This window comes from Chinchilla lanigera, unplaced genomic scaffold (genome assembly GCF_000276665.1).
Source record: "Chinchilla lanigera isolate Chin_1 unplaced genomic scaffold, ChiLan1.0 scaffold00049, whole genome shotgun sequence".
In the NCBI taxonomy this organism is placed as follows: domain Eukaryota; kingdom Metazoa; phylum Chordata; class Mammalia; order Rodentia; family Chinchillidae; genus Chinchilla; species Chinchilla lanigera.
Genome location: NW_004955450.1, coordinates 16,112,626 through 16,124,896, shown reverse-complemented (window position 1 = coordinate 16,124,896; position 12,271 = coordinate 16,112,626). Strand labels below are relative to the sequence as shown.

The following is a 12,271-nucleotide window of genomic DNA, read 5'->3' as shown; positions in this document are numbered from 1 at the left end:
TTAGCTCACTTCATTTTCAGCCTTGCGTTATCATCTCTATCTTACTGTTTAAAGAAAATTAGTTTCTTGAAAGCTATGTAACTTGCCCAAAGCCACACTGCTAATCACACACTGCTAATCACTTTGCATTCTTGAGAAGTTAGCATCGGGAGACTGGTGTCCTCCACCAACTTACAACATTGATGGCGTTGTAAATTGGTTCCATCTTTTCTGAGACTAACCTGGCAATGTTGAGCACAATAAAATGCCCCATACGCTTTTATGCAATGATGCTGGAATTTCTTCCAAGGGAACAGATAAAGTCTGCGTGCACACTCCCAACAAATTGTGAGATGTATATGGCAGAGAAGTATCCATGATAGCAAAAATATAAAAAATAAGCAACTACCCCAAACTTCTTCATTCACTGAACAAATATTTATTGAGCATCTTCTGTTTGTTAAGCATAGTCCTAACAACAAGGATCCATTGTGGAGAAAAAATATATAAGGATAAAGATGATTCTTGTTTTCCTGGAGAAGCTTCGTGTGCAACTATATTAGGAGTACAAAAAAATAGATAACAGCAGCCATGTACATTAAATTATCTAATGTCCACATCAAAAAGGTAAAAATAAATAAGAGAAATTACTTTTAATAATATATTTTGTCTAGCTCAATAAATCAAAAGTATTATTTCAACATGTAGTCAACATAAGAAATATTTCACATTTTTATACTACATCTTTGAAATCTGGTATGTATTTTATACTGACAATATATCTCCATTTGAATACCAAATTCATATCAGAAATATTAGATCTCCATTGACATTTCATAAAATTTACCATTAAAAAACATAGATTCACATATCCAAGGTATTCCAAACATACTCTGAAATTTTCCCCAAAATAATTTTCTATTAGTATTTGCATTCACATTGGATAAAATAGCTCATTTTTTAGAAAAATCAATTTGACTTTGTAACAAAAGCGTGTCTCTCAAAGCAACTTTTGCCCAAATTAGGTAAATTCACCAATGCGTAGGTCAGTCCAGTTTTCTTGGCATGAATTGACAGATGTCACTGAAAGCAACTCTAAATTTATCAATATCACAAATTATCCTTCACATTTTTGTTGCTTTTGTGGCCAATTCCCTAATAGTGCCGATTACAGTTAAAATCTTCTGCAATTGATTCATGTTAGAAAAAAGGTATAAAGTTGTTATCACTGATTTGGATTCAGAGAAGTTTCAACATGAACTCTGATTCCTATCTCACTCAGTCACAAATACCGTATTTCCCCCAAAATAAGACCAGGTCTTATATTAATTTTTGCTCCAAAAGATGCAGCGGGGCTTATTTTCAGGATATGGCATATTTTTTCACGTGTGACAACCTACATTTATTTATTTATTTATTCATGGACAAAAACCTACAGTTATTCAGGTACAAAAATCTATCTTTATCCCAATAACAGTCAGTCATTTTCTTCTGAACCTCATCAAAGCTCTCCAAATCCCAGCCTGGATTTCCTGCCGTTCCATTTCCCGTAGAACCATTGGCCCCCGTCTCTTGCGCCCAGCAATAGCGCGCTCCTTAAACGGCCATGCCTTGCCCATGTAGCCTGCTCATAAAACATCTACAGCACAGGTGTCAGCGATTTTACCCCATGAATTCTTCACCCAAGTCACAACCTCCAGCAGGCTGGGCTTCACAGAGCTTCCGCTAAATCTAGAATTAACTTTGAAGGCTTGAGAGACAGCAGCGGCAACAAAAATGACGGCAGTTAGCAATGACGGGCCACGCAGAAGCGATGAAAAATTACAGGCACCAAAATGTAGAAAACGTTTCTTTTCACAGAAGTACATTAGGTACGTCCATTACTACAGATGATGTTGAATTATGAAGTTTCATATCAGATACAGCCAGGTTCCTTACCAAGTGGGCATGCTATTCACACGGTGTCTGTGCTCCGATCAGCAACCAGTCTGCTTCATCTCCTTACATAGGCATTTACCTCCCATCTAAAGGCACCTGCTTGGGTATTTACAAATAATTAGAATTTCTATTATCATTTATGTATTAATGTCAATAATATTCATTTACATTTAATTACATATTAATACCATCATTTTGTAATTCAATATGTCTGCTGTGCATTGCAGCAGATGTACTAAATGCATCTATCTGGCTGACACTTACCTGGGGCTTATTTTGGCTTATATTCTGAGCACCCTGGAAAAATCATGCTAGGGCTTACTTTGGGGTTAGGTCTTAGCTTGCGGGGAATACGGTAGCACTTCTTTCACCTGCAACTTCAAGTTTACCTTCTGCCTATGGAGGATAAGATTGGAGGGAAAACAGAAATCAAGTTGCCATTTTGTTTCTTTGATTACCATTTGATAAGTGTTTCTTTTGTTTCAAGAAAATCTTGAATTAGCAAGTCTCTTTAAAACTCTGCCCTAACACAACCAACCAGTACTGGCAGAGATCAGGGGGTCACTGAAACCAGCGTCCTCCATTTACTTCAGCGGTTCCAAAAACTGGTGATGATTCACCTCATTTGGACGTTTACACCAAATAGTCCTCACAATGGCATCTGAAACACTTTGCATAGTCATCTTCAGAAAAAATAAGCACAAATATTTTCAGTATGTGTCACATGATGGAATGAAATACTAAGAGAAACATCAGTCTTATTTCAAAATTCCTATAAAACTATAATTTTTTAAATGATAGCACTGGATCATAGGGTACCATGCTAAGAACTAGCTTTTTCATATGTAACTAAAATTCTTTGACAGCTATGAAAGACCCAAAATTATCCATGGCTCCAGTTCAACTCTTGGACTAAAACTGACATTTCTTTGTGAATGTGAAAGTTGTTTGAGAAAAACAATTTTTTGTGTATTTACTGGGCAGTGTCTCTTACATCTCATTACTCATTCAAAGCTAAAGAAAAGTACTAGCAGCTTCCCAAAATTCAGTCAACTTATCTTTGACATAAGCAGAAATGTTTTGTATTCTACTAACAATTATTTGGTGGCTTAATTCTTCATCATAATGAAGATCTTTAGCATTTTGCAAAACATTATTTTTAGCTCTTTTTCTTTATAATTTCCTCTCAAATTTGCATAACTGAAACAACTTATTTTAATCTTTGCCCATCTAAAAGTGAGTTCCCTTTCTGTGCAAGAATCCATGCCATTTTACAGCTAGCCAAATTCACATATTCAAGTCAGATTCAAAGTTGTTAAAATTTTTTATTGGCTACCCCAGTCAGAATGGCTAGCGTCAAAAATAAAAATAGTAAGTATAATAAATGCAGGCAAGGGTGTGTGCTACACTGTTGGTGGGAATGTGAATTAGTATAGCCACTATGGAAATCAGTACAGAGGTTAGAAACTAAAAGCTGAATCACCACGTGATCCAGCTCTACTGCTCGAGGTACAGACACAAAGGAGCTAAAGCCAGCTCATTGCAGACACACTGTGTTCCCGTGTTTCTCTTGGCCCCGTTCATGTAGCCAGGTTGTAGAATCAGCCTAGGACCCATCGGTGATGAACAGATAAAGAAAATGTGTACATACACCGTGGAGCACTCTTCTGCCATGAAGAATGAAATCAAGTCATTTTCAGGCCAATGGACAGACGTGGACATCATTATGCTAAGCAAAGTCAGCCAGACTCAGAAAGGTAAGAATCACATGTTTCCTCTCCTACGTGGAGTCTAGGGACAGGGGAGACAGCATGAAAGCAAGAGACTTAGAGAGAAGAGAGCAGGGGAAGGAAGCAGGATGGATATGGTCAAATGTCACATGCCTGTACGAAAACGGCACCATGACACCCAGGATCCTGTGCAGTTAATAAGCGCTGAGAAAAATACACAGAAAATTCCCTGGATAACACTTCTTATGCACGTTCATTGCTCTTTTGCATTGCTCAGAGGAAGGTTCTCAAACTGACTGTGTGTTTACTGCGGGTTTCTCTTAAGATTGTCCACTTCATCATCTTTTGCACAAGAAGCAGACCCTGTGCTTTCTGTGCACAGCTGACTGTAACTGCTCCTCGTCCTGAAATTCCCTCCGGTCCTTTTCCTCTTACCACTGCGTCACAGTATGAGCTTCTGCATTTCCACCCGATTTCGCAGCAGTCGTGTGCCTTCATCTTAGATTTAAGTGTTTTCCATACTTACACTTAACTAGAAAAAAATTTAATTACGTTGCAATTAAAATGAATGCAAGAGTGTTCAAGAATTTAATAGCTAGTAATTACGATTTGCATAGGTATTGCTGTAATTCAGGCTGTCTGCAAAGAACAAACGCAGCACAAGTTATGTCACACACAAATAAATAAATTGTTCGCACTTTATCCATTGTCTGACCCCTCTTGGGTCAGTGAGGTATTAGCCTACACCATAGTGCCTTAGGCTATGTGATAAACTGTCCTACATGATAATACAGTTGTGTTTAACAGGAAAATATTTGATACTGCTTCAGCTTCTAATAACTAATAACATTCCTCAGTCACCCTGGTCACATTCCCGGAGCTCAGGAGGCACACGTGTCCAGCGCTAGACCTAGAGGCTGTGGAGGAGGCAAGGACAGTTGGGGTCGGCAGCCAAACACAGGGTCCTGGGATTTAGAGAAATTTTCAAACCCTCTGAGCACAGCTGCTGGCTTCTCCCTTTCACTTCAAGGAAGACAATTTCCTGTTCACTTTAGAATGTTCACATCAGACTTGGTTGGAAGAAAGTGTTTTGGTGCCTGCTTTTCTTTAAGTCTCAGAAGCCAGAAGTGCCTGGTTCCCTGGCCTCTCAGAGGATTAGAACTTCCCCAGGGTGTTCCCAGAGCTTGTTAGAAGTGTCCCTCTCCAAGAGATTCAGGTGTGCATGAACTGGGCCACACGGACTTTTCAGCCCCCTGAGCTCCCCACAAACTCCTGCATGCACCCACCCATGCACACATGCAAGCACACACAGTGTTTTGATGAGGAATTAACCTATCTCAGCAGCAAGTCCAATTCTGGCATTGTGGAAGAGCACACAAATCAGGGAGCACAGCTCTGAGGGCTTTCACTGGGCAGCCGTGGCCAGGTGGAGCGCCTGGAGGGTCAGCGCCACCATTTCCCCACTGCTGTGATGTCACTGTGCCTGGTGGCACCCCTGGAAGCACTGCAGTGATGTGGCAGAAGGAGCTTGGTCAGTGGTTAACCAAATGAACACTGAAGCAAACTTGAGTGGGTTTGCATCCCAGCTGTCCTACTCTAGCTCTGTGACCTTAAGAAAGTTCTTAATCTCCTAGGCCCTTGGCTGTTCCATCTATGAAATGAGAACATAAACTGTTATGGCTTGTGTCTAGATGTCTCCCCTGAAGCTTCATGCACTCATAGGTAGGGCTTTGGGGAGTGATTGGATCATAGATGTGTGATATCAGATCATGGTGTGGGTCCACTGATTTGCTTAGGGTAGTTCTTGGTGTTGGTGATGGACTTACTGAAGAGGGAAGATCCACCCTGGTGTGGGTGGCACCAATCAACAAACTTGTAGCCTAGATAGAATAAAAAGGGAAAACTGAAGGAAGGCTGTTACCTCCTGCCTGCCCTGCCATGGACTGTTTCTCTTCTATGATACCCAGCTGCCATGTCACCCTGCCTTGGAGCCAGCTGAGTATAGACTGAAACCACTACAAACTCTGAGTCAGAATAAACGTTTCCTCCTTTAACTTTGTTCCAGCAATGAGAAAGTAATTAAGACACTAACAATGTACATAAAGGGCCATGTCAATGATTAAATGAATTAATACGGACACAGCATTTATAATACTCCCTGGCATAAGTAAGTACCAGAGACAAGAGCCACGTGCACAGCACAAAGGCGGGACTCCTGCAGAATCCAGGAGGTGGCACAAGGTGGGTGTTTCCCCACTCTGCAATGGCTCCAACTTTCCACCATGGAGATGGCCCAGGGCGGGGAGACAGGAGGCAGGAGACCATGCAAAACAAGAGAAAGAGAACCTGCAGCGGGAAGTTGCATCCATCTCAAGAGCACAGGAAACTGGAGGCCAGTGAGAGGTGCCCCATGGGCACAAGGGATCTCGATCACGCAAGGGCAGCTTGGGAGGGGCCTGCAGGTGTCCTGGGCTCCAGCTCAATGTGGAATCCATGAGGAGGCAGTCCAGCCCCTCCGCTTGCTGCTGTGTCTGAGTCAACAGGAGGGAGAGACAACAGCCCTACCCCGCAGCCCCTTCCATGTCCTCTGCTTCTCTGGACTCTGCAGAGAAGGCCCTTCTTCTCACAGGGCCTCTGTAGTGCTGATTTTAGGGGCCAGCATGACAGCACTGGCCAGCACAAGTAGCTGGGGAAGCCTTATTCCTGGGTGTGTCTCTGAGGGTGTTCCTGGGGGAGACTAGGAGGACTAGCTAGGAAAATCTGCCCTCACCTGGAATGGGCAGCACTGTCTTACTGGCTGGGGGCCTGGATCCATCACAGAGGTCAATTCTCTGCTTTCTCTCTCCTCTGGTGCTGGAACAATCTTCTGCCGTTGAACATGAGAACATGAGGTTCCCAAGCCCTTGGGCTCTAGGTCTTACACTGGTAGCATCCCCCTGCCCCCACTTTCTCAGGCATCTGGCCTTGGATGGAGAGTGACTCCAGCAGCTTCCCTGGTCCTCAGACTGTCAGATGTGGGCTGGGCCCTGCTGCCAGCTTCCCTGCTCTCCAGCTTGTGGACTTCCCACCGTGGGACTTCGCAGTCTCCATAATCACATGAGTCAATTCCCCTACTAAATTCTCTCCCATCCCTCCTCCTTCCTGCCTGCCTCTCGGTTCTGTCTGCCTGGAGAATCCTGCCTACTACGGACCCTAACTCTCCCCATGTCATTCTGTTGTTCCTGTCAAGGCTTCCCCAGCTACTTGTGCAGGGCTGTTGTCTCTGCCTCCTGTTGACTCAGACACAGCAGCAAGCGGAGGGGCTGACATCAGATCCCGGCCATCCTATCAGATATCTTCTTGAGTTCTCTTGGGAAGAATTGAAGATAGCGCTTTCGGATTGGCTCCAGGTGCAGGATTTAGGAACGTATCTCCTGCATCTCTGTGACTGCACAGGTCACACCCACTGGCCACGCCCTAATCTGAGTACCACCCAGCTCCTGTTCTGTGAATTCCTTGCAGGTCAGCGTGTGTGGAGCCTGAGATGACAACGCTTTGATAGAAAGCCCTGTTTGGGGGAAATAGTAAGAACAAGAGTAAGAGCTGTTGCTCCTACTGCTTAGTATGAGCATGTAACTACTGCATGTCCTACTGCATGTAACTCCATCTTCATTCTGCCCTTGACCCCTGGACAAAGTAAGTGGTGTTAGCAACTGTTTTACAGACAGGTATGTCGAGCCAGAAGTTAAGGGACCACAGCAGACCCCCAAATTTGAGCGTTGTGGGTGTTTGAGGATGCTTCAGCTTCCATCCAGGCACAGAGGCTGGTGGAACCAGGTAGGTCCTGCCACTGGTCCCTCTCCCCAGCACCAGACGAACCTGCCCAGGTAGCCTGTCCCTCAATAGCTCCAAGCCACAGAGGCAGGCAGGCCTCCTGGAAGAGGTGGCAAGGGGCTCAGCTCCTTGGTCCTAGTAGGAAGGACAACTTCAAAGACCAGAAATTAGGGTGGCACCCAGAGCGCCGGCTCCTGTCCACAAAGGAACAGCTGTAACCAGCACTCCAGAAAAGCTGACTGCAAACACTGCAGGCCTCCACCTTCACACGGGGTAGTGAGCGCAGTCCCGAACCTCTCACCTGGGCAGAGGCGTCCTGCTGGCACCCATCACACAACCAGCCTCCGCTTCTTCCTCCTGTGTGGTTGGTTCTTCGTTCTTCCAGCAAGTGGGAAAGGCCTGTTCTGGAAGGCGGCCCCTGCCAACAGCAGACACGGCACATGGGCCTGCGGCCAACAGCCCCAGCAGCAGCGTCTGCATGGGGGCTCTGCCTTCCACCCCACAGGAGCCCAAATGGGCCACTTCTCAGGGTTCTCTGGCTATTTCCTCCTCCCCCGCCAACCCACAGCACTGCTTCTCTTTGAAAGAACTTGCTCCTTCCACTAGGGTTTACACAGGACTCATCAAACCCTAGTATCTTCCAGGACCTTAGGAATTGACTGGTTTTTATTGACAGTATAGTTTTAAAATTACAATTTTCTTTGTGTCTTCTCTATTTCATTTCTTCTTCTTCTACCTCAGCGTGTAGGAGGTGTGGGGAACTGCTGTGTGGGTGCCTCACCTGTGGAGGCGTGCGATGGGAGAGCAGGCAGCACAGCCGGGAGCGCCTAATGTCATGGATGCCACACGATAGAAACTCTCAGTGAGTGTGAGGGCGCGGACTTTCTGGAAAAATGTATGTCTCACCTCCAGGCTCAGTGAGAGCAGGCTCTCAGAGGAGGACTGGCATGTGGGAAGCTTTTTAAGGACTGTCTCAGACTGAAACAGGAGGAGTCCGTTGTGGATAGCTTCAAGAAAAGCTGCTCTGGTGACCTGCAGACATTTGTCAAGATGGGACAGCCTTATAGAAATGTCCCAGGTTGAGAGAAGAGAGCTGGGCATTTGGAGCCCTGTGCCAACCAAGAATGGACCCAGGCCTTGGACAAGGGATTCTGTGTTCAGCTGGGCAGAACCTGAATGGCTGACCCCAAAGTGCCGGCCTCCATGCCACTCTGAGCCGCTGGGGAAGAGGGACTTTGTCCTGAAGAAGGACCTGGGGGCCGCTTCAGTGTCCACCACAGAATGGGTCCTTGGGTGGCTTTTCAAGCTCCCAAAGGACAGCAGATGCTGGGTCATAGTCATGTGTGAAAGAAGCCTGTGAATCTGGTGGGTGGAAGGCTGAGGTTCCAGCTCATACTAAGCAGAGAGTACTGGAGAAGATGTGGGAAGACTGACATTTTCATACTTTGCTCCTGGGCGGGTAGATTTCTAATTCTGGAAAGCGATTTGGTAATATCTATTTTAAAAAGAACACACTCCCATTTCCAAGCAATTCCACTTTTTGCACATGTTCCTTTCGGAAATTAAAGAACCACTGTGTTAGGATATAGAGAGAAAATGCCTCATGTGTGTATAGCGGCCAAGATGAAAATCATACAAACAAAACCCACCAGAAAGTAATCAGGATGTTCCTTAAATTGGAAACGGTGGAATAAAATGTACACTTTCAATGGTGCAGCTATCTAAAAGAATTAGATCTGTATGCGTTGGCTTGGAGGGGTGTTCACAGCACATTACTACAAAGAAAAAGATTTCAAGTGATACGTGTGCATGATCCTGTTTTTGAGTAAAAAAATCTACCTGCTAAGCAAGGATATGTATTGACATTTGTTTCTGCTGCAACAGGAAGCATGTGTGTTTTATTGATAAAAATTGACAAGGAAAATTTAAAGGAAATAAACTAAAACAACTTAGTCCGTCCATCCAAACGAAGGGATTCTTCACTCAAACTGTGGCCCTGGAGCCACAGGCAGGTCTTTTGCATTTTGCTGTGAGCTTCCTGGGTGGTTGGAACCTAGAAGACCGGGCAGCAGCCACTCCGCTATGGCTTTGCTTTCTCAGATGTGATGAGAAAGTTCCTGAAAGGAGGGGACCCCGAGATGTTAAGGAGACCAAATGTTGCAGAACTGCTCTGATCCTGAGATGGCACCGAGGAGAACGTGGGAAAGCTAGGATCCATGCCAGTGTTGCTGCTGGAGCTAGTACTGCTGCTCATATAGGTTGTGTATCCCTTCTGCTAAATGCCTGGACCAGAAATGTTTTGGGGTTTTGGATTTTTCAGATTTAGGAATATGTGCACATATACAATCAGCTCTCCTGAAAACAGGACCCAAGTCCCAATACAAAGGTTATTTATGTTTGATATGCAGTTTATGCACACAGTCTGAGGGTAATTTTATGCAGTATTTTAGTGCACCTGCATTTTCACTGAAACCCACCATATGAAGTCAGTCAGGTGTGGGGTTTCTACTTATGGGGTCCTCTTGACCCTCAAAAAATTCCAGATTTTGGAGCCTTTCAGATTTCAGATTTTCATATTTAGGACACCAATCCTATGTTAGTATCTGGACTTCTGTTGGTGCTTGTAGACATTCACATTCGCATTAGTATTTGTCTTTGTATTGATATTCGAATTCACGCTGGGGAGGTAGCTCAGTGGCACAGCGCCTGCCCGCAAGAACAAGGTTCTGAATTTGAGTCCCAGTACCAAAAACAAATATTCATGTTCACATTCTATCCCCACTGATGTCAGTATCAGCACAGTCGGTGGATACCAGCAGCCGGCAAGTGCCACACTCTTACTCTCTGTTCTCCATGAAGACGAGAGACTGTCTTCAGCAGAAACCACGAGTGTCAAGGCACGTGGGCTCTGTCCACCCTGGCCAGGCGTGGGGTGGAGGAGTGGCGTCCTGAGCCCTGATGCAAGCCCTGCGTGTGAGGGCGGGGCCTCAAGGCAGTGGGAAATTGCACTGGCAATGAGCCCAGGAAAGCAGATCCATATTAATGACAGTGTGGGACATAATAAGGGATTTTTTCCTACAAAACAAACTCAGAATCTGGGTCTCTGACCCTTTCCCTTTGCCCCAACACCCACTCAATGTGCACATGTGCACGTGTGTGCCTGAGCTCACACGCTTCCGCATACACACCCACACACACGCTGCGCGGGGTCCGGACAGTTGCCCAAACCAGGCTCTGCTTGCTTTGAGAACATTTGTTCGGAGGCTTATTCCGTAGATGGCAGCCTGCGGGTGGCTGGAGATAGTTCGATTATTCATGGTGCCTGCAGGGCCTCTGCACTGGTCTGTGGCAGAAATCCGAAGTCTTCAGGCTCCCCGAGGCACCAGCAGGCCTGCGTTTATGGCACCACTTAGCCTGTGGTCAGCCCTGAAGGGCAAGAGGGCCTCTGTGCAAATCAAGGCTTTGGAGGCTCAGCGACCCTCGATACCAAATGTGCTTCCAGGAGGGGCCAGCACCTCCTGTCCGCTCCTTCTTTGATCTCACATCATGTGTGAGCCGACCCAGTGTGAGACTTCACATCTCCGGGACCTTCCACCTGCAGGAGGTCAATACAAAGCCATGGCTTCTTTTTCATGTTATTTCACGACATAAAAGAAAGCAGCCGCCCAGGGAGCAAGGATCTGAGGAACACGCCATCCCCACATCAGTGGATGGGCAGGCAGTGGGGGAGGCTGGAGCAGACTGCAGAGAGCGGCTGCTCAGCCCTCTCTGGCTCGGCTTGGGAGCAGATGCTCACTCCTACCTGGGAACCATTTACGAATCTGGGACAGGAAAACACGTAATTCCCTGAAGCATAGTAACCGTCAAGCTCAGATAGCAAAATTAACCTCACAAACACAAGTCCATGTGCTTTTATTTCCCATCACTGGGAAGAATTGTACAGTCTTCAACTGAACCGTACCTGAGAGTTCATGCGTAACTTCATCAATTTTTACAGGTCCATTTAGCAGTGTGTGACAATCTGATCACTACACCAGAACCACCTATGAGCAGATCTCCACCACCCACCTTCCCCTCCACCACTACCATCCACCACCCCCATAAACCTCCACCTTCCCCACCCCACCCTCCAACAGGGGCCATGGGATAAATCAGGATTTGCAGCAGAAAAGCCTAGGAATCTGCATTTTCAACACTCTGGGTTATTTCTGCCCCCAACCATGTTCCAAAAGTACAGCTGGTTTATATAGTTCTGAGACCAACAGGAAGGACCCAGCACTGCCACACATTGATGTGTGATTGACCTGGGTAGCCTCCTCTGCCCTCTGGGAGCAGACTGGATTAGAATCCATTCTCGTGACCTCATTTTAATTTGGTTATTTTAGTGAAGACCATTTCCTAATAAAGCCAAGTTCTGAGTTACTGGTGGTTCAGACTTCATACTCGTGGTTCAGACTTCAGCTTTCCAGGGGGAAGGGACAATTCAACCCATATCCACACCCCTTTCCATCCACTAAGTGATTTCTAAGTTGAGTTGATCCCACACAGGCCTCCTTCAATTCCTACAGATCAGTCTCCCAGAATTCAAGGTGTCTGGCATGTCCATCTCCCTTTCAAGGCTGTCTCCAAGAACCACCTCTGGCCCTCTGCTCTCATGAAGCGAAAAGACCGCAACACAGACCTTCCACGCCTCAGAAGGGAGACTAGCATGGTGCCCCCCAGGTGCGGGGGTCATAGGCTGGCCCCGTCTGAGGGTTTCCAGCTCAGGCACCTGCGCAGCACACGCAGCACCTGATACGCACACCCCGGCC

The 12,271-nt window shown here is 46.0% G+C and overlaps 1 protein-coding gene across 7 annotated transcripts in view; it reads right to left on the bottom strand.

Annotated features, from left to right (window-relative positions):
* Positions 1-408: 408 nt before the first annotated feature.
* The window catches only part of LOC106149600 (translation initiation factor IF-2-like), a 90,290-nt gene continuing 78,427 nt past the window's right edge, over positions 409-12,271 (bottom strand). For all 7 annotated transcript variants that reach the window (XR_001235895.1, XR_001235896.1, XR_001235885.1 and 4 more), the window contains 2 exons: positions 7,762-7,878; positions 409-2,013 (listed from right to left, as the gene is read on the bottom strand). The gene's annotated coding sequence lies outside the window, so the exon portion shown is untranslated. The remainder of the gene's footprint in view (positions 2,014-7,761; positions 7,879-12,271) is intronic.